The sequence below is a fragment of the Acinonyx jubatus genome, chromosome D2 (genome assembly GCF_027475565.1).
Source record: "Acinonyx jubatus isolate Ajub_Pintada_27869175 chromosome D2, VMU_Ajub_asm_v1.0, whole genome shotgun sequence".
Taxonomy (NCBI): domain Eukaryota; kingdom Metazoa; phylum Chordata; class Mammalia; order Carnivora; family Felidae; genus Acinonyx; species Acinonyx jubatus.
The window spans coordinates 16,979,582-17,002,698 of NC_069393.1; the positions used below are offsets into that span (position 1 = coordinate 16,979,582).

Consider the following 23,117-nt stretch of genomic DNA (forward strand, 5'->3'; position numbering starts at 1 on the left):
CGACTGAGCCACCCAGGTACCCCAGGTACTATTTTCTAATTAAGAGTTCCAGCTGAGTTTTGATTGAAGTATTAAACTGTACTTAGAGGTTTATATTTTTAAAATCCGTTTGGATTACATTTGTTTGAGACTTTGCATTGCAAATTTAAAAGAAAAAGAAAGAAAGAAAGAAAGAAAAAAGAGCTTTGCCTGCATGTTAATCTATGTGTTTAGTCTCCGAATTAATGTCATGTTTTTCAGGGACATCTTTAGACTGAACAGCACAGTCTGACTCTTCTGGTAAGAAGTGAAATGGTAAGATAGATCTGTGAGCAACCACAGGTTGCTGTAGGAAATTTAAAAAATCTTCCACAGGAATTTACTTACATGTTATCTTTCTTTTTCCCTGCTTAGAGATGTAAGCTATTTTCTGTTTGGGTAGCCATCATGGATTTACTATCTCCAGAGAAGCCCAGACTACTCTTAGAGAAACCAAAATGTTATGCAAACTGATGTAGATGCCATTACCAGAGCTAAATATAATCAAGAGGAATCATTCTTGCAAATCATATTGACAGCAATAGCCATCTTAAAGGTGATTAAAAGGATACTGAATCAAACACGAGATGTAGAGACTGTTTTCAGTATGTATAATGTGCAGACAGAACGTTACAAGAAAGTTACCTTCTGGCATACACTGCATATTTAGGAGAGCTGGTCCAGTAGCGATGAGCTCCATCAAATTAAAAGGAAAATAATTGATTTATCAACAAATGCCTCACAACAAAATCTGCTATACCCTCTTCATAGCTATTGTATAAAATTATGTTTAACTCAATTAAAAAGTTCTTACTCCATATGCAGCCATTTTCTTATCTGTTATTGTCATAATGCCCCAAAATTAAAGGTGTCCTATGGTTATTTTTACATATAGAATAGCTGGACTGGGTGAAATTAAAAAAAAAAATTACTATTGCAGTCTAGCTTGTACCCAGGACTGATAAAAATCACTTAGGGAGAACCCCTGGGAAAATCAAACTTAGGATTTTCTCAGATGCTTGAGAAGCAAACTATCTTTGATTCGACTTAAAAATTCCTAAAATTAACCAAAAAAAAAAAAAAAAAGGTGGTGGCCGGGGGGCTGGCTGGGTGGCTCAGTCAGTTAAGCATCTGACTTTTGATCTCAGCTCAGGTTGTGATGTCACGGTTCGTGGGTTCGGGCCCCGTGTCGGGCTCTGCGTTGATGGTGCAGAGCCTGCTGGGGATTCTCTCTCTCCTTCTCTCTCTGCCCCTCCCCCCACTTGTGCGCCCTCTCTCAAAATAAATAAATAAATAAATAAATAAATAAATAAATAAATAAATAAATAAAATATTAACAAAAAAAATTCCTATGGGGTTGGAGCTAAGTTACCAAGGCCATTAGGAAAAAAAATGAACTTTAAAAATGGAAGGTACAATATTATTCTATGTAAACATATCTTACAGAAACTGATTTGCAAATACACGATAAATGGTAAATTTGAGCAGTAACTCTAATGTGCGTTTTAAAGTGAAAGAACTTTCATTTCCTTTCCCTTTTCCTTTTGCTAAAAAATACTGTCTTTTAGAATTCAATGAGAGCAAGTGATTACACAGTAGACGCAATATATGTATTCACAGGTAAATTCAGATACAAAACATATTTCTTGGTTGCTTAAAATTTGTGTTTCCTATAAGTCTCCTCTCTCACAATAATTTTTAAAAAAGCGGACTGACAAGACAAATATGTTTTTGAATGTTTGAGCGGGCCTGTGTGAATTTTTTCTCCTCTGCCATCTTCAATGACTGTCACAGGAAACAGATGCAAATAGCATCTGTTTCCGTGACAGATGCCATGGTGGCGTTGGCATCCTTGAAATGTCCACAGGGTCTGTCCGGACAGTGATTAGCATTCCATGGGCCCATCCACGCTGTTGAGCTCTGCGGTAATAGAAATATTGCTAAATACCCCAGTGTTTTTATCATTATCCATTTTATCTACGGGACTAAACTGCAAAAAACATGCTCATCACATACCCCTCAAAATTACATTCAAGCATTCCCCAGATACCTTTACCTTATTTGTAGCTAATTAGAAAATTACAAAAATTTAAGACAGATAGCTAAAAACGTGTATATCCTTAAGGATATTTTTCTTTCTTTTCTTTTCTCTTCTCTTCTTTTCTCTTCTTTTCTTTGCTTTGCTTTTCTTTTCTCTTGTTTTTTTTTTCTCTTCTATTCCCTTCCCTTCTCTTTTCCTTTTTTTTTTTTTTTTTTTTTTTTTTTGGTATTTTTAATGATCAAAACAAGAGTCTAAAACCGCAGCTTCTGGAACCATCTGTCCTTGATGGTCTCGCATCTGTCCTTGATGGTCTCGCATCTGTCCTTCAACTTGACCTTGGCCTCTCCTCAGGCCTTGTGTTTAAGAACAGAGTCTCTGTTCTGTCCAACGGGATATACACAGAGCACCTTGTGGGCATGAAGTGACTGTAGTTATAAACTGTCACAAAAGACTTGATCTTTGACCTCTTGGCCATTTTCTTCTGGCTCAGGGCAGCTGTCACCTTGCAGGGAGAGTGGTTAATTCCAGCCACCAGAGCATGGCTGTAGGGACGGTCTGAGGTGCCATTATCAATGTTCACCATGATGTTTTTTGCAGCCGGAGTGGCATCTGGCCAGGACCAGGACCGCCTTCTTAGGCTTCCTGAACTTGCCCATCTCAACTGCAGAAAGTTAGGGATATTTTTCTTGTATCTTCATCCTCTAGTTGTGTTTATTATCAATAACAGTGTGACTAATATTCATTGACTATCTTGTATGTTAAGTTCTACACTAAACACTTCACTTATATTACCCCATTACTTTCTGACAACAAATAAGCAAAGCTAGGGTGGTTATCCCCACATTAAAAGTAAGGAAACTGACGCTTTAAAAGGTATAATCCTGGGGACAAATTCTAAGAGCTGGAGCCAGGATGCTGATCCTAGTCTGACGTCAGGATGTGACTGCAGCGGGTACAATAATCACCCCGCAAAGATGTCTACATCCTAAGATCTGGAACCTACGTATATGGGAGATGGCATGGCAACAGGAATTGTCAGTGGAATTAAGGTTGGCAGTCAGCTGACCTTAAAATAGGGAGATCATCCCGGACTACCAGAGTGATCCTGAAAAGGTATATTCAGAACAGGAAGTCAGGGTGACACTCTGTGGGAAGAACCCAACCTTCCCCTGTGGGCTATGCAGGTGGGGGATGAGGGCATACACCAGAGAGAGGTGTGGCCTCTAGAAGATGGAAAAGGCAAGGCAACAGCATCTCCCTGAGATCCTCCAGAAATTAATGCACCCCGCCAAACTTCATTTCAGCCCAATAAGACCCATGTCACTGTTCCGGTCTACAGGATGTAAGATTTTTTTAAAAAAATGTGTTAAGCCACTAAGTTTGTGGTAATTTGCCACAGCGGCAACAGGAAAGCACTATACGGACCCAGGTGTTTCTTCATCAGAACCCTCACTGTGAACATCCACACGTTTCTGTCAATGACCATTTCCCTGGTGAGAAGAGGGTTATCTGTAAAGACCAAATAAGTTCTTGAGAGATAAAGGAAAAGGATGGAGGGGAGCTTTGACACTGAATCCACTTCTCCTAAGCTAATGAATGTGCATGCATTTTACAGAGGATACAAGTCATTTCTACACGTCCTTTGTGGTCACCTCACACAAAAAAATCTCTTTATATAAAATCAAATGGGTTATTCAGTCATTGATCTAGTCAATTAGTTATAAAACTGTCTTGTTCTAAAAACAATGCATATTTAAGCACAAAACCCAGCAAGGAAAACAAACTTTCAAAGTCAGGGAGAGATCAAGGGGAACTAAGAATTCAAAATTAAGGAGTCCGTGGTGAAGTTAGTATGTAAAGTGCATAAATCATTAAAAAGAAAAACAATCACAAATCTTAAAAGGGGAAGAACTCCTTACGTTTCTTGTAAGAATTGCACCTTATATATAGGGACAATAAAAGGTTAAAAATAAACAAATAAATTAAACTCCAGTCAGGACACAGAAAATCTCAAGAGACCACTGCACCACACCAACAAAGGGGGAAAGCTAGACAGCCTTCATAATTTTGGGGGCCCCATCAGAAGTGTGATGATGCAATGGATGTGAAAAAAACTAAATTTCAAAAAAGGATGGGCACTTCTTTTTATTTATTTATTTATTTATTTATTTATTTATGTATTTATGTATTTATTTATTTTTTCAATATATGAAATTTATTGTCAAATTGGTTTCCATACAACACCCAGTGCTCATCCCAATAGGTGCCTTCCTCAATACCCATCACCCACCTTCCCCTCCCTCCCACCCCCCATCAACCCTCAGTTCTCAGTTTTTAAGAGTCTCTTAGGCTTTGGCTCTCTCCCACTCTAACTTTTTTTTTTCCCTTCCCCTCCCCCATGGGATTCTGTTAAGATTCTCAGGATCCACATAGGAGTGAAAACATATGGTATCTGTCTTTCTCTGTATGGCTTATTTCACTTAGCATCACACTCTCCAGTTAAGGATGGGCACTTCTTGAGAGAAGCGAGTTCCACATGGGATGGCACAAGATTAGGAAAGGCAAATACACGATGGGGGCTGGGTGAGAAGAAATGCCTTCCGTTGTAGCAAGGCTTTAATGTGACATGAGTGAGCCTGGAGGATGAAAATCCAGAGAAGCCAAACATCTGATTTGAATGCACTTGCTAATTCCTTCTCAAAAGCCACTTATCCATGCACAAAAGTGATGTGATGAAAGCTGGGGAAGAGCAAAAGGCCTGAGAAAGATATCCGCACAAGATGGAGGGTCGTCTTTGTTCTTTTGAGCCACTATGACAAATGCCACACTGAGTGGCTTATAAATGACAGAAATGCATTCCTCACAGTTGTGGAGGCCAGAAGTAGAAGATCAATGTGCTGGCGTGGTTGAAGGAGGTCACAGACTTTCCATTATACCTCAGATGGAGGAAGGAGATGGGATCTCACTGGGGTCTCTTTTACAGTGATGGTAGCCTCATCAGTGAGGGCTCAGCCCTCAGGACCTCATCTCATACCAAAGTCCCCACCTCTGAATGTAATCACTTTGGGCAATGGATTTTTAATATAAGAATTTTGGAGGGATACAAGCATTCAGACCACAGCAAGGGTATTGAGGTTCTCAGTATAATGGTATCCTAAAGGTTGGGTTTAGGATGGGACAGGGAGAGAAATATCAACTAAGAGCTCAAGGCTCTCATTGAACCAATGGTGGCATACTGACTAGGGACCTTCACCAGCTATAGAAGCAGGACACAAAGGTCTGGGACCAAGTCATCAAATTGGAAAGAATTTTTTTTTTACTGAATACAGAAAGAAGAGGGCTTCACTGGAGAAAAAGAGACTCCCTCCCAGCTACCCAAAATCTGGACTAAAAAGTAGAGATCACACTCTGACATCTCCCTGATGATCAGATACAAAACATTACCAAAGACAGTATTATCTACCCTTGAAACATTTGAAAATGGTGGTGCATGAAAGACGCAACAGAGCCTAGGTCCACTAAACAGTGCTATCGATGGACTCAGCCCAACCCGGATCCCAGTGGCCTGACAGGAGTAATTCCCCATGACATTGAGTCTGCAAATATTATTTAGTATGCTTTCTACTGTCTTCTTATACATGCCCAGGACACATTTACAAAATATAGCATATTTGTAAACAATGAGAAAATATATAATCAGGGGGGAAAAAGTAGCCAATAGAAGCAGATTCACAAAATACCCAGCTATTGGATTCTACACAAGGCCTTACGATAGCTATTATAAATATGTAGAAGGGATTAGTAGAAAAGGAGACAAAATGTGTGGACATCTGAGGAATTTACTACAGTGTTGGAAACTTTAAAAAAATTAACTGGACATTCTAGAGCTAAAAGATAAAATATCAAAAATGAATATACCATTCAATGAGTTTAGGTATGGACTAGACTTAGCTGCAGAAATTAGGGTACCTTAGGGGTGCCTGGGTATCTCCGTTGGTTGAGAATTTGAGTCTTGATTTCAGCTCTGGTCATGATCCCAGGTGATGGCATTGAGCTTCGCTTGGAGTCTGCTTAAGATTCTCTCTCTCTCTCTCTCTCTCTCTCTCTCTCTGCTCCTCTTCCCCACTGATGCTCTCTCTCTCTCTCTCTCTAAAAAATAAAAAATTTAAAAAAAGAAAGAAATTAAAGTACATTGAGGACTGGTCCATAATAATTAACAAACCATAAAAAAATAAAATTATGTCTGAGACATATGGGGTAACATCAACATGAAAAACAAAAGTCTGTATTTTTGAAGGACTAAAGGTAGAGAATATGGAGGAGACATATTATAAAAGATAATGCATATGAGTTTTCCAAGATTGATGACACCCAGCAATCTCCAAGTAGTATAAATGCAAAGAAAACCACACTGAGATACCTCACCAGTCACACTGCAGACAAAGATAGAGGAAAGCAACAATAAAAGGAACCCTCGTGCGCTGTTGGTGGGAATGTAAACTGGTGCAGCCACTGTGGAAAATAGTACAGAGGTTCCTCAAAAAATCAAAAATAGAACTACCATTTGCTGCAGTGATTCACTACTGGGTATTTACCCAAGACGATGAAAACACAAATTCAAAAATATATGCACCCCTATGTTTATTGAAGCATTTTTGCATTATTTATAATAGCCAAGTTATAGAAGCAACCCAAGTGTCCACTGACAGATGAATGGATAAAACGATGTGGTGCGCGCACACACACACACACACACACACACGAGTATGACACAGCCATGAAAAAAGGATGAGACTATCCCATTTACAATAATGTGGATGGACCTGGAGGCCATTATGCTAAGTGAAATAAGAATGAGAACGACAAATACCATAGGATTTCGGTCACCTGTGGAATCTAAACACAAAACAAATGAATAAACAAACGCACAGAAAGCAGAATGAGACCTATAAATACAGAGAACAAACTGATGGTTGTCCGAGGTGAGGAGGGTCAGGGGGTGGGACAAATGGGTGAAAGAGAGAGGGAGACACAGGCTTCCAGTTGTTGAATGGGTAAGTCACAGGAATAAAGGCCACAGCATAAGGAATGCAGCCAGTGGTACTGCAACAGTGATGTGTGATGGCAGATGGCAGCCATCCCTGCAGCGAACACAGCATCATGGAAACTTGTCCAATCACTACATCGTACCCCTGAAACTAATCTAATGGTGTGTGTCAACTATACTCAAAAATGTTTTAAGTTCACTTATTTATTTTGAGAGAGAGAGAGAGAGAGAGAGAGAGAGAGAGAGAGAGGGAGAGCACAAGCGAGGGAGGGGCAGAGAGAGAGGGAGGGACAGAATCCCAAGCAGCCTCCACATGATCAGCAAGGAGTTTGATGTGGGGCTCGAACTAATGACTTGTGGGATCATGACCTGAGCCGAAACCAAGAGTTGCATGCTTAACCGACTGAGCCACTCAGGGGCCCCATACTCAAAAAAAAATTTTTAAACAAAGAAAAGCAAAAACAAACACACAAAAAGACTGACATCAACAACAATTAAAAGCGCCTAGAGAGATCAAAAAGAATGAAATCTTGCCATCTGCAACTATGTGGATGGAACTGGAGGGTATTATGCTAAGTGAAATTAGTCAGTCAGAGAAAGACAAATATCATGTGACTTCACTCATATGTGGAATTTAAGACACAAAACAGATGAACACTGGGGAAGGGAAACAAAGATAATATAAAAACAGAGAAGGAGACAAACCACAAGAGACTCTTAAATACAGAGAACAAACTGAGGGCTGCCGGAGGGGAGCTGGTGGGGGAATGGGCTAAATGGCTGATGGGGATTAAACAGGGCTCTTGTTGGGATGAGCGCAGGGTGTCATATATGAGAGATATATCACTAAATTCTATTCCTGAAATCCTCACTACACCATATGTTAACTAACTTGGATTTACAGTAAAAAAATAGAAATAAAAAATAGAAGGGCCTAGAGAAAACTGAAAAAAGATACATTGTGCTCCTAGGATTAACAATAAAATTACAGCTGACTTCTCACCAGAAAATATAGAAGACAGAAGATAATGGAATTAAAGTGCTGATTAAAAATGTCCACTAGAATTCTGTATTTTTCAAAAAATATCCTTTAACAATGAATACAAATTAAGACACTTCAGACAGAGACAAGCTTCAGGAAGATGTACCCAGCAGACTCGAACTAGGGGAAATATCGACATAGTAATTATTAATGGCACCAATGGATACGCAACAATGCAGGGAAAAATGAGACTACTGGAAAGGGTTAATTACATATTTGCTTTCCATCTCCTTAAAATACATGGAGAACTTAATGAAACATTAACAAGTTTTTGTGAATTTATAAAAGATGGAGATGAGAAAGTAGATAAATTGAGGCAGGAGTAAGTTTTCAAATTATTATTATTATTATTATCATTATTATTATTGTTATCATTAAGGCTTTACTTAGAGCAATGTAATGTTGACAGCCAAATTTAGAAGAGGGTACCGAGATAGCCCATGTGTCCACCATGACCACACATACAGTCTCCCCCTTTATCAACTCCGCCTAGCAGAGACGTGTATTTGTTACGACTGGCACATCTCAGTCACACACAGCCCACTGTATACATTACAGCTCACTCTTGGGGTCACCCATTCCCGGGGTGCGGACAGATGTATAATGACATGTATCCATCGTTATGGCATCAGAGAGCGTATTTGTACCACTCTGAACATCTCCTCCTCTGTGGGCCTACAGGATTATTTCGAGAACTTGGGTTGTGCTGGGCTGGAGGCAGTTAAGAGGTCGTTGCCAGGTCTTCAGTGGGAGCTTTGGTGAGCGGGCTTCTTACCAGGCACTCAGGGGGACATGGGTGCTGTCTGGTCCCGGGATGAATGAGACCATCTCCACTGCCTCGCTTAGTGGGGTGGCCCTGGGACTACAGTCCCAGTCAGGGTGCAGTGGGAGCCTCGGCCAGCAAGCCTTTGGGTGTGTGGATGCGTGTGAGGTCTGCTGGGTCCCTGGAGGGCTGCTGTTTGGCCACTGGATGGGTCCCTGGGTGGGCGGGGTGCCCTGGACTGTGTCTGAGAGGGGCTGGAGCTGAGGGTGGGGCCCTTCAGAATCCCGGGAGCAATGATGGGCACATCTCCTGCTGGGCCCTGGGTCTTCAGGATTGTGGCCCGACTACGGTGGTGAGAAGGCCGGGGCTGCATGTGGCATCCTTCTGCGATCGCCAGTGGTGCACATGCGAGTGTCTCCTGCAAGGTTCCCGTGCCATCAAGGTTGTGACCTCACTGTGGCTGGGACAGCCAAACCCAGTTACAGGGCCCTTTCCGAACGTACAGCTTGGCCGAGTTTGGTGGGTTCACCTCCAGGGCTCCCACACTACACCAGGAGGACCAGAGCAGTCACCGGAGGGTCCACGGTCAGTGTCCACACGCCTATCGCCCCATGTGTGGATGGGCGTGACTTCTGCAGGTCCCTTGGCATATTGACAGAACCAAGGTCAAATGGGGCGTAGCCCGGTCCTCAGGATGGGAGCTGGTTCCCATCTGCAGGGGGCAAGTCAGCCACCTGAGAGAGAGCTTGACTCCTCAAAATGGCTCTTGCTGGCCGGGACCGTACTGAGGGGTCACATCCTCCTGGCCCCCAGGGCTCCCGTGCGGCACTGTTGTTCTGGACAGATGCCACGGTATCGTGGCTGACAGGGGAACATGAGCACTGGACCACTGGACCGTCTCGCTGATGTCACTCCTTTCCAAGTGCGCGTGACAGCGCGTGCCGGCCTCTCAGAGTGTGACAGGAACCAGCACCTGTGTCTTCCAAGTGGAAAGTCAATTTCTGATGTAATCCCTAAAGCACTTAAACGGTATCTCACCTCAGCCCTGGGGGCTTATTTTGGTACTTCTTGGTCTTATAATTCTGTGTGTCAGCATTTAACATATTAGACAGCTACACTCCTCAAACAATACTAATTTATTTGCTCACTCATTGAGTTGCTCTTAAAATATTTATCGCTATCTTCTGTATCCCTGCCCTCATCCATCCCCCAGGCTTGGTGTCACAAAGGGAAGGCACTTCTGAACCACTTGTGCAGGCAAAGTCGTTGAAGAGGAGGAAACAAGGAATGCCATTTGCCTAGTGCAGGGAGCTATCCCACAATATTATAACATATTCAATATTTAACGACCTGCAACTCAAAACGAGTAAGATAAATACAAGTGCTATGATTTAAGTGCAAATTAAGCTCTCAGAAGTGTTAAAATATAGGCCTTGTATGTAATTAATGAAGCAGCGAGAGTGTAAATATTATGTAGTAATTAGATTCGTCAGTGGTAAAACTGAGGTAACCCGTGATTTATGTTCCTGCATCAGGAACAAATTTTAAAACAAATATAATAAACAGCGATTACCGTTTTGTGATTGTAAATAAAGTCATATATTTAAGACTTGAAGCCTCACTTACCATGTTCCTAAAAAACCATTACAAACCTTGAATCTCTCAGGAGTACTTCAGTCTGAATTATTAGAACTTTCCAGGGTAAGAACATTCCCCACTCGCCTCAGGTTTAATTGTCCCGGGACCTACTTTCTGGTTTATGTGCAACGTACATGGGGACACACTATTGACTCATTGATAAGCTTATAAAATATAATTTTGACAAAACAGGGCATATTATGATTATGTGATTTTAAAAAGGTCAATTCCTTTTAATATTATAATAAAGCAATCGATAAGCTGGACATCAAAATCTGTAAAGAGTAGTTTCTGTGCTCTTTCGAGTGAATGGCCCATTCCTAACTAAAAGAAGTAGGAGGAGTGTTATTTTCAATTAGAAGCTTGGGATTTCCTGCTTTTCTTCTGGTTGTATTAGGAACCGGATAGGAGCAGATGTACGTGGATAAACACAGCAGAGCTTCACTCCGTTCTGTCCACATGTCATTTACAGCCTCTCCCTGGGCGCACGGGGTCCCCAGGTCATCCTGAGTCCGGGGTCTCTAGCACGTTCTCCATCACTTGCTCTGGCGGCTCTCTCCGCTGAAACAGCGCCCCCCCCCTTCCTTCTTGGGTTTGCTGGTCTACCTTCTCCTCACCCTCTGGCCTCACCTCGGATGATGCCCTCCCCAGGGAGTGTGCCCCTGCTGTCCTCGGGGCTCCCCCTGCATCTGTGCACAGTGGGTGCTACAGTCAGCATCAGGATGGACGGGGTAAGCGTAGTAGCTGGAGTTGGGGTTCGGTCTGCACTACCAGGTGGTCTCAATTATCTGGCCCTGGGCACCCAATGTACACTGATGGGGCATCTGGATAACTGAACCTATGGTAACATTCCCACTACGGACCTTTGGTTTGCTTCTTAAAAGTCAGCTGCCCCGTTTTGTGCCACAGTTCTCCAGAGACTTTATGAAACATCCCTTGCTCTGATTTGTTAGTTTTTCTGGGGCTTTCTTGGGTCCCTAATATTTGAGAGACTCTAAAGGGATCCATTAACCTGATTCTTAGAAAATGGCCATGCCCAATATTTGCAGACTTTTTTTTTTTTTTGCAAAACGAGGTTCTGCCCTTAATCATTATTTGTAGGTAACAGCGTAAGTCCTTGTACTACCAGTTATTCACCTTCAAAGGATCACTGATATTGCTGAAATAAATAGAATTTAAAGCTTGAAATGAGAATACGATGGCAGTAAAGAATTGACAGGGAACACTGAAAGCCACAATCAGCACCTGGTGATACAATTACATAATAGCCTGAAATGTGGTTACAAAATTGTGATATTCAAAAGAGAATCCGTTAGTCAGTTGCAAAAGAGGTCCTTCCTGGTGATGCGGGTGAAAACGGAGCTCTCTGCCATGGCCTGGGCCCACGCTTTCTGTTAAATGTTCACTAAAATACTAAATGAAATGATAAGCCTGAAAAGTAGCTGTCTTCGTTATCTGTTGCTGTACACCCCCAAACGGAGTGGCTAAAAACAACCACGGGGGACTCTGTCCCGCCTTACCGCCTCAAGGGAGACTAAGTTGCCCTCACTCCCCGGAGGATCCGCCCCTTGGTGCTTCACCAGCCGCCACTGACTGTTGGGACCTGAATATGCATACCGTATTTCTAAGAGTATAGAGTATACTTCAATAAGTTTATCTGTATAGTAAGTTTGGCTTATATCACTGCATTTCAGTATTTTAATAAACTGCAAACTCTTTTCAGTGAAAATAAATACTTTCATTAAGAATACAAAGGAACAATGACTCCTATATGACTTACATGTTTTGCATTTCTTCTGAGGCTCAGGCTTAGAGACACCTGGAGGAAGAAACCACAACAACAAAGTGAACTTGGCCTTTCGGGCTTTTCACGCCAGGCACTACCTCAGATCATGTTCAGAAAGGTAGCCTGGCCAGTCTCTGTTGCAATTAAAATGCTACATTTGGGATGCAAATGAAAGGCAAAGGTGAAATTGTAATAAATATTTTGAGAAGAGATCGTAGAGAAAGCACGTGGATTATACTAAACAAGAAGAAAGGACCGTCCTGGAGAAGGAACCATCCGCAATGGTCTCTTGAGAGATGAAAATAAATAATATCTATGGTTGGGTTTAGAGCCTAAAACATGAAGCGGGGAATTAGAAGTCTGAAATACATTCTTCAATCTTCTAGAAGGCATGTGGTCAGTAATAGGAAATAAGCAGGCTGGCCCTTGATACTTACCAGTAATTGACGTTTGGTCAAATGGTAGTGAAGAAACTTGGTAGAGTATGTGAAAAATAAAGATCACTTTATCAAATTGCTATCCCCTAGATTTATAGGTTCAAGTGCTTTGCAAGACAGACAAAGAATGGAGACTAATCACCAAACCTGAAGCAGAGGGTCCAACGTGGTCAGACAAGGATCGCAGTGTAGGACACGAGTGATTGCCGCCTCTTACCTGCTCTGTCCGATTTTTCACAGTGTGCTTTCTAGGTCACACATGGAAGAAGGCCCTGCTGTCTCTCTTCTGGGGACGGGGGTAGAGCCAGAGTTCTTTCATCTCCAAATAATCTCTCTTTCCAGTGCCTACCTCAAAACCTCACTGAGGGGTGCCTGGGGGGCTCAGGCAGCTGAGCATCTGACTTCGGCTCAGGTCATGATCTCGGGTTCACAAGTTCGAGCCCCGCATCAGGCTCTGCACTGACAGCTCAGAGCCTGGAGCCTGCTCCGGATTCTGTGTCTCCCTCTCTCTCTGCCCCTCCCTCGCTTGTTTTCTCTCTACTCCAAATAAATAAGCATTAAAAAAACTTTAAAAAAAAACTCACTGAAAGTTTACCTAATTGCTTCAATATACATTTGAAGGGGTTCAGAAGAAGCCTCCCCCAAATATGCCACTTTGCTATGTGGATTATTCTGAGCCAAAGACAATCATGGCCCAGCAGACTCAGGAAGAGGTTTTTATTCTCCTCTGTCTTAAATGCCTGAAAAAATATAGACAAGGGGGCCTGTACCAGAAAGAGAGCTAAACCAGAGAGAGCTTTTTATATCAGAGAGACTTCTGGCACAGCAAATATATATATACACACATATGTGTGTGTGTGTGTGTGTGTGTGTGTGTGTGTGTATAATTTATGTTTATGGATACATAGATATGTTTACTTATCATGTGCTCTCTTCATCTTTCTGAGACTTGTCTTTGCCTCTCTGAGCTCCACCCCTTTTCCTTAGCTCAGGACCACCCATAAGCCTCAACTGCCTGACTGCCTTTGAGCATCTTGTCCCTCTGGGGCACTCTTCTGTGAGTAATTGGATTTGTTTTTCTCCTGTTAATCTGTCTTGTGTCATTTCAGTTATTAGGTCAGCCGCAGAACCTACCAGGGAAGAAGAGAAAAAATTTCCACCTGACACATTTATAACCACGTATTGTAAGTTTCTTTAGCACTGGTTTGAAGTCACAAATAGAATATTCAGAGATAAGAACGCTGTTCTGTTTTCAAGTATTCGTTTAAACAACTAACATTTATTTGATGCTAAGGTTTATTCTTTCAAATACGAATTCTCATGAGCAATCAGGTAATGGATCATTCAGTCAGAGGAAGAGTTGATTCGTGAGTGGTTTGCAATATAACTAGATAGCCCTGAAGAGATACGAACTTGTATAGACAAATAACATTTCTCAAACAGCTACTATGCACCTAACATTGTGTTTGATGTCGAGGTTGCTAAATAAATAGGTAGATAATCACTTTGTGAAGATTTCCAAGTCTCTTGTTAGAGAGGTGAGTAACAATATATCAAATAATTTAAACAATTTTACAAAATATAATTTTATACTATGTTGTTATGGCAGTTTAGAAACAGAAACTGAATGACAATTACTCTTTCTTTATATGCCATGAATCTTGAGCATCAACAGAAAAAAGATATTACATATTATAACTGAAACCACACACATCACTGGTAATCTGCATGTTTCACTCTCAGGTACATCTCAGGTAAGCAGCCAGCCACAATGCAATACCACATTATTTTTTACTACTGTTCATACTTTGATGTTTTTCCAAGTCTAAAGCCTTTATTGGGTCCAAATCTAATATTCTAAGTCAGTACATTTGGAAATTTCTGCCCTAAGACCTCTGAGAAAGCACGCAATTCTCCTCATAACATAAAAATAAATGCTTCAGGGGCACCTGGGTGGCTCAGTCGGTTAAGCATCCGACTTCAGCTCAGGTCTGATCTCACCGTTTGTGGGTTCGAGCCCCGTGTTGGGCTCTGTGCTGACAGCTCAGAGCCTGGAGCCTGCTTCGGATTCTGTGGCTCCCTTTCTCTCTGACTATCCACCACTCACAATCTGTCTCTCCCTCTCTCTCAAAAATAAATAAACATTAAAAAAAATTTTTTAAATGCTTCAAATGTCTAAAGCTTCCACATATGCATATATGTGGCCATGGTGACCACACTGTATAAGTACCTTATTAAGATGCTTTATTTGTCAGATTTCTGTAATGTTTACAGTAAGCAAATTAAAAACAATTAGGGAAAAAGTAATGATTACATTACACAAAGTCCCAAGTCACAGGCAGAATTTGTGACCAAATGGAAATAATCAACATTGGAACATCAAGATCAAACTCTGTATTTTTTTTTTGCCAAAACTTTGAGACTTTATTTTTTTTCTTTTGCCTCTAAAACATCAATATGTCAAGGGATCAATGAAAGGAAAATTCTGTGGGAGGAAGAGTCAGCTCAAAAATATAAAGTTTAGGTGCACCTCGCCAGGAAAGTTCTCATGATCACCCAGGAAAGACCCTTCTCACACACCAAACACTTGCATCCAGGTAACCACAGCTCATGTCCCACAGATAAATTAAAACGAACATACAAACAAAACTTGAGGTCAGCAAAACTGACATCCCTTGATCAAAGGTCATTTATGTAGTTCGATGAGTCCTGTCTTCTCAAAGATTACTGCGAATCAGTCCCTAAGAACTTTCTAAAAACCGCGAATGTCAAGATTTTACCTTCTCTGATTTAATGAAATATAAGAAGATAGGAAGAAGAGATGAAATGTTTTCATAGTATGCAGTCTCTCCACACGACATTAAATATAATTTTATGATTTTTTGTTATAAGAATATACAAATAAAAGTTTTCAAGGTATATCATTGAATTATTGATTAAATGTGAGTTTTATGTGTATTCTTATTTAAAAAGAAAACATGAGATCTAAGGAAACGCAAAAAAAAGGGCGGGCATTTTTATATATCTACAAGTATGTTTAAAATGAAACAAAAGGAAAATACTAGTATTAAAGGTTGACAGCTGTAGGGAACTGCCAGAACACTCATATACTAATGATGTGAATGGGAATTGATTTGGCTACTTTCGAAAACCATTGAGTCCTATCAACGATAGCTGAAGGTACAGACTCTCCAGACCAGACATTTCTTCCACCTCAGGGTGTATAGGGTCCACAGACATGCACGCATGTGCTCAACAGCAACAACAAACCTAACTGGAATATTTATAACAATCATATCTGTAATATCTCATAATGGGACACTACCTAAATACTCATCAAGAGCATAAACTGTATTATATTCATACCACAGAACACTATCTAGCCATGGAGAATACTGAAGTCATAATTAGACACAAAGCATAAAGAAATTTCACAAACCGTGTTGAGCAGAAGAATTCAGACAACATGATTCCACTTGTAGAACTTCGAAAAAAGACAATTGATACAGCAGTAACAGAAGTCTTATGGGGGGGGGGTTATCTTTGCTGGGAGGCGGCTGGGGACAGGAAGGGAAGACGAGGGTGGCCTCTTACGTGTAGAGCATTATCTGTCCCTTCGACAGGATCCACAGATTTTGAAAAATTTATTGAGAAATTATATAAATTGTGCCCATATCTGTTTTAATGTAATTTTTCTACAAAAAGCTGAACATTACAAGTCAGATTTTCAATGATATTTGTTAGAGGAATATCAGGTTTGAAATGTGTCACTTCAAATAAAACACATTTTTAGCCTGAATGTGAACAGCTAAGTCAGTCAATTGATTTGTATATTAATTGTAGATGCCATATCCAACCTCAATTTCTGTATTTGATCAATCAAGCCTACATAGATTACCTTGAAGATGTGGTAAGTCTGTCTAAGTTCTACAAAATGTTTTGCATAACTTTTCTCCAAAAGGCAAACCTGGAAGAGAAACCCACTCAGAGTGAGACTGTGCTCTGATATCAACCTTCACCTCTGGTCTCTGTCGCCAAGACCCCAACTCAAGAACAGATCTACAAGAAGATGCACCAACAGAAACCTTGTGCCCCACACCAGGCATATGTATGCATATATTTTCGGTTTCTGTGTAAAGAATTTATCTGCATTAATAGAGATAAATTTCAACCTAAATTGGCTTTTCCTTGCCTTTAATTCTTTTGCTATACCTTTTTGAAGAGTAATAAAAAGTTATTTTTCAAAATGCTAAAGGACTCAACAGTTTTATGCTTCTTTCATAAATATAATCTATTAACTAGACAAGAATATTGCAATTCTGTGTTTATGATTGCAATTTTTAGTGTGTGTGTGTGTGTGTGTGTGTGTGTGTGTGTGTGTTTAAAATATGTGCATATAGTTTACTGGAGCTATAGCATCATATTTCAAAATAAAAATACAACATTCCTTCGTATTAAATGCAAAACATCTCCAAAATTATGAATTCTCTGATGTATTTGACTTTACTTGACTAGTGTAGCTTTTTGTTACTGGGAGAGGCCAACCTGGTCCGCCCTGGAGCCAGCAGAGCAGCAGACATGTCCTTCTCTCAGTCTTATTCCGTCTTCTGGAAGAATCTTAGCTTCACTTCTTTCCTTCCTTTCATAAACATTTTGTCCCACCAGGACATCTAAGATTGTCTTTACAGTGGATATTTTTTTTGCTTTTTTGTTTGTTTGTTTGTTTGGTTGGTTGGTCAGTTGGTTGGTTTTGTTTGAAAACAGAACAGGGCTCTTCATTCTTCCCATATTTTCAGTCCAGAAAAATAAGCTCTTAATCAGGGAAGAGCAAACAGATCTGGTTCAACACATACAATGGCAAGGGTGTGGGGAATATAAGAAAGCTTATATCCATTGACATTTTAATAAGTTACATAGTAAAAGGTGGCTTTTATACACTTAGGGCATTCACAGTCATGAGCAACTTTGTGATTCAGGATTAGTGTTATCAGGAAATGAGAACATATGTTTCGATAAGTAAAAATAATTCAAAATAGATTCTCAATATCATTAGTTGCCTGATGAGCTCTCTGAGGTCAGGTACCCAGAATGCCTTCTTCTGCATCACCCTCAGCATTTGGCAAGATATTCTTGATTTTTTTTTATTTACACACACACACACACACACACACACACAAATGTACCTTGGAAAATACTGAACGGCCACTCTCTAGGAACCACTCAGAGGGTTCAGCCTGAAGCAAGTTGATTAGTTATGGGATTTAAAAATTCATTTGTTGGGGCGCCTGGGTGGCGCAGTCGGTTAAGCGTCCGACTTCAGCCAGGTCACGATCTCGCGGTCCATGAGTTCGAGCCCCGCGTCAGGCTCTGGGCTGATGGCTCGGAGCCTGGAGCCTGCTTCCGATTCTATGTCTCCCTCTCTCTCTGCCCCTCCCCTGTTCATGCTCTGTCTGTCTCTGTCCCAAAAAATAAATAAACGTTGAAAAAAAATTTTATAAAAATTCATTTGTTATGCTATTATACAAATGCATCCTAATGTAGGGATTCACGGAAATAAATACTTATCAGAGTTTTGGCTTAAGGACTAATTTTGTTTTTTCTCTCTTCTGATTCATATTTTTAGAATAATAGGTAAGGTATTTTTTTCTCATGTTATATTTATTCACATATTTTTGCTTTGCTTGGTTTTATGTATTAAAAGTAATTGAAACGTTCAGGCTGACTAAACATAAGCAAGTTGACTCATGTTAATAATTAAACTTTTTACTTTGAGATAATTGTAGATTCACAAGCAGTTGTGAGAAATAATGCTGAGAGATCCCTTGTACCCTTTATGGTTTCCCCCAGTAACACCAGGAGAACAGTCACGTTTCGGGAAATTTCCATCTCCACAAGGATGTCATGCATTGTCCTTCCTCCCACTCCTGACAACTACTAACCTGCTCTGCATTTCTATAATTTTGTCATTTCCAGACTGTTATAGAAACAGAACCAGGCTGTCCCATGCATCAATGGTTTGTTCCCTGTTAAACTGCAGATTATTTAGCCTTTCTCCTCTGGGCTGTTTCCAGTTTGGTGCTATTATGAATAAAGCTGTTATAACCATTTATGCACAAGTCTTTGCGTCAACATTAATTTTCATGTCTCAGTGATAGAAGATCAAGAGTGCTGGATTGTATGGCAGTTCCACATTTACTTATTTATTGTATTTTATGTTTTAAGTTTATTCATTTTGAGAGAGAGAGAGACAGAGAGAGCAAGCAGGGGAGGGGCAGACAGAGAGGGAAACAGAGAGAATTCCAGGCAGGTTCTGAGCTGTCAGCACAGAGCCCGACGTGGGGGCTCAAACACACAAACCATGAGTTCATGACCTGAGCCAAAACCAAGAGTTGGTTGCTTAACCAACTGAGCCACCCAGGTGCCCCCACATTTACTTCTTTAAGGAAACTTCCCAACTGTTTTCTAGAGTGGTTGTAACATTTCATTTTCCCACCCTGGATGTAAGCGTGTGCTAGTCTCTTTGCGTCCTTACCAACATTTGGTGTGGTCACGGATTCTCAGCTCAGCCATCCTGAGAGGTGCGTAATGATATTTCACTGTGTTTAATCTGCATTTCTCTGATGGCTAACATTGTTGAACATCTTTTTATCGGCTGGTGTGCCGTCTGTATATCCTCATTGGTGAAATATCTGATCACGTCTTTTGACCATAACTGGATACTTAGGTTTTTGCTACTGAGTGTTTGGAAATTTTATATATTCTAAGATATCAATTCTTCGTCGCATATGCTGTTTGCAAATTTTCCTCCCAGCTCTCTTCAGAATTTCATATTCTTAGCAGAAGCATTTGCGAAACACATTTAATTTTGATGAAGTCGAAATGGTCTTGTTTTCCTCACAGGGGTCCTCACAGGGGTCCTCAATGTGACAGGAAGCATGGGTTACTGAGCTCTAAAACCCAAAGACATCATCTTATATTTTTTTCTAAAAGGCTTATATTATTACATTTCACATTTAAGTTCTTGTTTCATTGTGAGTTAATTTTTGTACAAGGTGAGAGACTTAATGTCTGTCCCTCTGGTAATGCCACACGCTCTTGGTGACGGTAGCTATGTGAGAAGTCTTAACAACAAGCAGACTGATCACCCTTATTTTGTCTATTTCAGGATGTTTTTGGCTATCCTAGACCCTTTCTCATAAAATGCTTTAACTGTAAAAGTTTTAATTCTAGTTCCTTTGCCTTTCTCCTTCTGTATCTGCAACATATCTCACTGGGATTTATTTTTTTTTATTTTTTATTTTTTTTTAAATTTTTTTTCAACGTTTATTTATTTTTGGGACAGAGAGAGACAGAGCATGAACGGGGGAGGGTCAGAGAGAGAGGGAGACACAGAATCGGAAGCAGGCTCCAGGCTCTGAGCCATCAGCCCAGAGCCTGACGCGGGGCTCAAACTCACGGACCACGAGATCGTGACCTGGCTGAAGTCGGACGCTTAACCGACTGCGCCACCCAGGTGCCCCTCTCACTGGGATTTAGATAGGAAATGCATTAAACATGTATTAGTAAGGGAGAAATGAGATACTTACTATTTGAGAACTGTAATCTATAAACCCTTTTGTCTTTCCAAATTCTTAACATTTAAAATCTCTGATTTCTTTCCTGACAGTTTTGCAGCTTCCAGCAAACTGGTCCCACATATATTTTGTAAAATTCCAAACTAAGTATTTTGTTTATTTTAATGATTGTAAATGGAATCATATTTTTTAAGTTTATTTATTTTGAGAGAGAGAAAGAGAAGAGAGAGAAAGCAGGGGAGGGACAGAGAGGGAGGGAGAGAGACAATCTCAAGCAGGCTCATCAGCACAGAACGTGATGTGGGGCTTGACTCCATGAACAATGAGATCATGACCTGAGCCAAAATCGAGTAAGTCGCTTAACCAACTGAGCCACCCAGGTGCCCCAATGTAATATTTTTAAGTTCGGTGCCCATATATTAATTGCTGGGATAGAGAAATACAATAGACTTTTATATGTTTATTTTGTATTCTTGGCCCTGCCGAACTCATTTATTAGTTCTAGGAATTTTTTGTAGATTCCTTGGGACTTCCTATGGAGACAATCATGTTATCTCCTAATAGAAAGTTTTATTTCTTTCTGTTTCATGTGTATACCTTTTATTTCCTGGCAATCTCTAGTGCTAGGTTGGATAAAGGTACTGATGCTGTATAGCCTTACCGTACTCCAAACCTTAGGAGCAAGCATTATATCTTTCATCATTAAGTATAATGTTGACTGTATTTTTTAATGTTTATTTTTGAGAGAGAGAGCGAGCAAGGGAGGGGCAGAGAGAGAGAGAGAGTGTGTGTGTGAGTAAAGGAGGGGCAGAGAGAGAGAGAGAGAGAGAGAGAGAGAGAATCCGAAGCAGGCTCTAGGCTCTGAGCTGTCAGCACAGAGCCCAATGCAGGGCTCAAACTCATGAACAATAAGAACATGACCTGAGCCAAAGTCAGATGCTTAACTGACAGAGCCACCCAGGCACTCCTGTAGAGTTTTTTTTAGATGATATTTACTAAGTTGAGAAAGTTCCTCACTATTCCTATTATTTCTGAGCGTTTGAATCACAATGAAAAGTTGTCACAATTTCTATAATATCAGGTGAATTATACCTCAGTAAAAATAAATAATTAAATAATTTCAAAAAGAATTTTCACAATTGTATACTCAGTTGGTACAATCATATGGCTTTTCTTCTTTAAGTATTTTGATATGGTAGATCACATTGATCAATTTTAGATCAATATAATTGATCTAACCTTGCATCACGGTCATGGTCCGTGGTATATTTATGTTCATATGTTACAAAAGTATTTTTCCTAATGTGATCTTAAGGTTTTTTGTGTCTATAATCATGAGGATTACTGGTCTGTAATTTTTAATTTGTGTGTGTTTGTTTGTTTGTTTTTTGTCTTTGTCTGGCTTTGATACCAGAGTAATACCAGCTTCAAAAAAGGATTGGGAAATGTATCTTCGTCTTCTATTTTCTGGAAGAAATTGTATCGAATGGATGTTAGTTTTCTTTAAGTATTTCATAAAACTCACCAATGAGATTATTAGGTCCCAGAGATTTCTTTTGGATAAACCTGTAATTAGAAATTCAATTTTCTTTAGTTGTTACGCTATTCGGGTGAGAAATGACCTGTTACTTCCCCCTCACGTTTGCGTCACAGGAGTCCTCTTTGGGGTCACCTATGGTGTCCCATGTCCAGCTGTGCTGTACAGAATTTCCACCTCACATCCTCATCAGCCCCTTGCAGTGGTCCTGTGCACCAGAACTCATGTTACTTCTGGATGGAGGACTTTTATAATTCTCCTTGTTTTCTACCTCTCACCCATCAAGAGATCGTATCTTTTTAGACTCATGGTCACTTTTTCCCCTTCAGGATGTTATGTTCTTATAGCTCCTTCTTTTATCTTCTCTGTGTACCTGTTAAGACTTTTTGGACCTTAGACATTTTTCTGGGAAAAGCCCTCAAGACATGAAGGCAACTTATGTTTATTGCTCTCCCACTGCCTCCTGTCAGTTAATGCATTAGAGATAAGCACACACAATTAGGTGGGGGGGGGGGGCAGATGGGGAGTTAAATATTATTAATAAACATACATATTTTAAATCTTCATTTTTTCATCAACAGCCCATTAGATTTTATGGATAATATGGAAAGAGAATGAAGGCAAAAATTATTTGATGAGAAAAAAAAATAAAACAGCTTTCTAATGTTTTATATTCAATTGTGCAGGCACCTTTTGGTAGCTTCTGCTCAGTTTCCTGAGGACTGGGGTGAAGGGATTGGATGAGAGAGAGATAAAGGTATTTTCTTATTTTTAATTCCTATTATTCTAAATAATAAAAGCTTTTGTATTTTATGTATCATTAAAGCTCTCCAAATCCACAACATTCTAGCAGACTCAATTCCCTTACTTCTTCTGAGAGTATATATGTTGGTGTGATGACATGTCAGCAGCTAAAGGAGGAGTAGAGATTGTTTGAGCTAGCCTCATTTTGTGGAAGAGAACACTGAGCTCCAGAAGAGATAAACGACAAAAGTGAGCCAAGTACCAATCCTCCTGGTACACCTTTTCACACACTGACTCCTGTTTGAATCAAAGTGAAGTGTGTCACAACAATATTAATTTCATGTGACTTAGCCTTACAAGAATTAATTCTGAATCCTGGATGCATCAGAGCTGAAACAATGCAATTCTCAAATACTTGAACCTTCTGACAGAGTAAAATTCTATCTGTTTTCATCAGTTAAGTAAGACAAAAGTAAAAAAGTAGACTATT

At 40.2% G+C, this 23,117-nt stretch overlaps 1 pseudogene; it reads right to left on the reverse strand.

The window, feature by feature from the left end:
- Positions 1-2,310: 2,310 nt before the first annotated feature.
- LOC113596496 (60S ribosomal protein L27-like) lies at positions 2,311-13,236 on the reverse strand (annotated as a pseudogene).
- Positions 13,237-23,117: the final 9,881 nt, after the last annotated feature.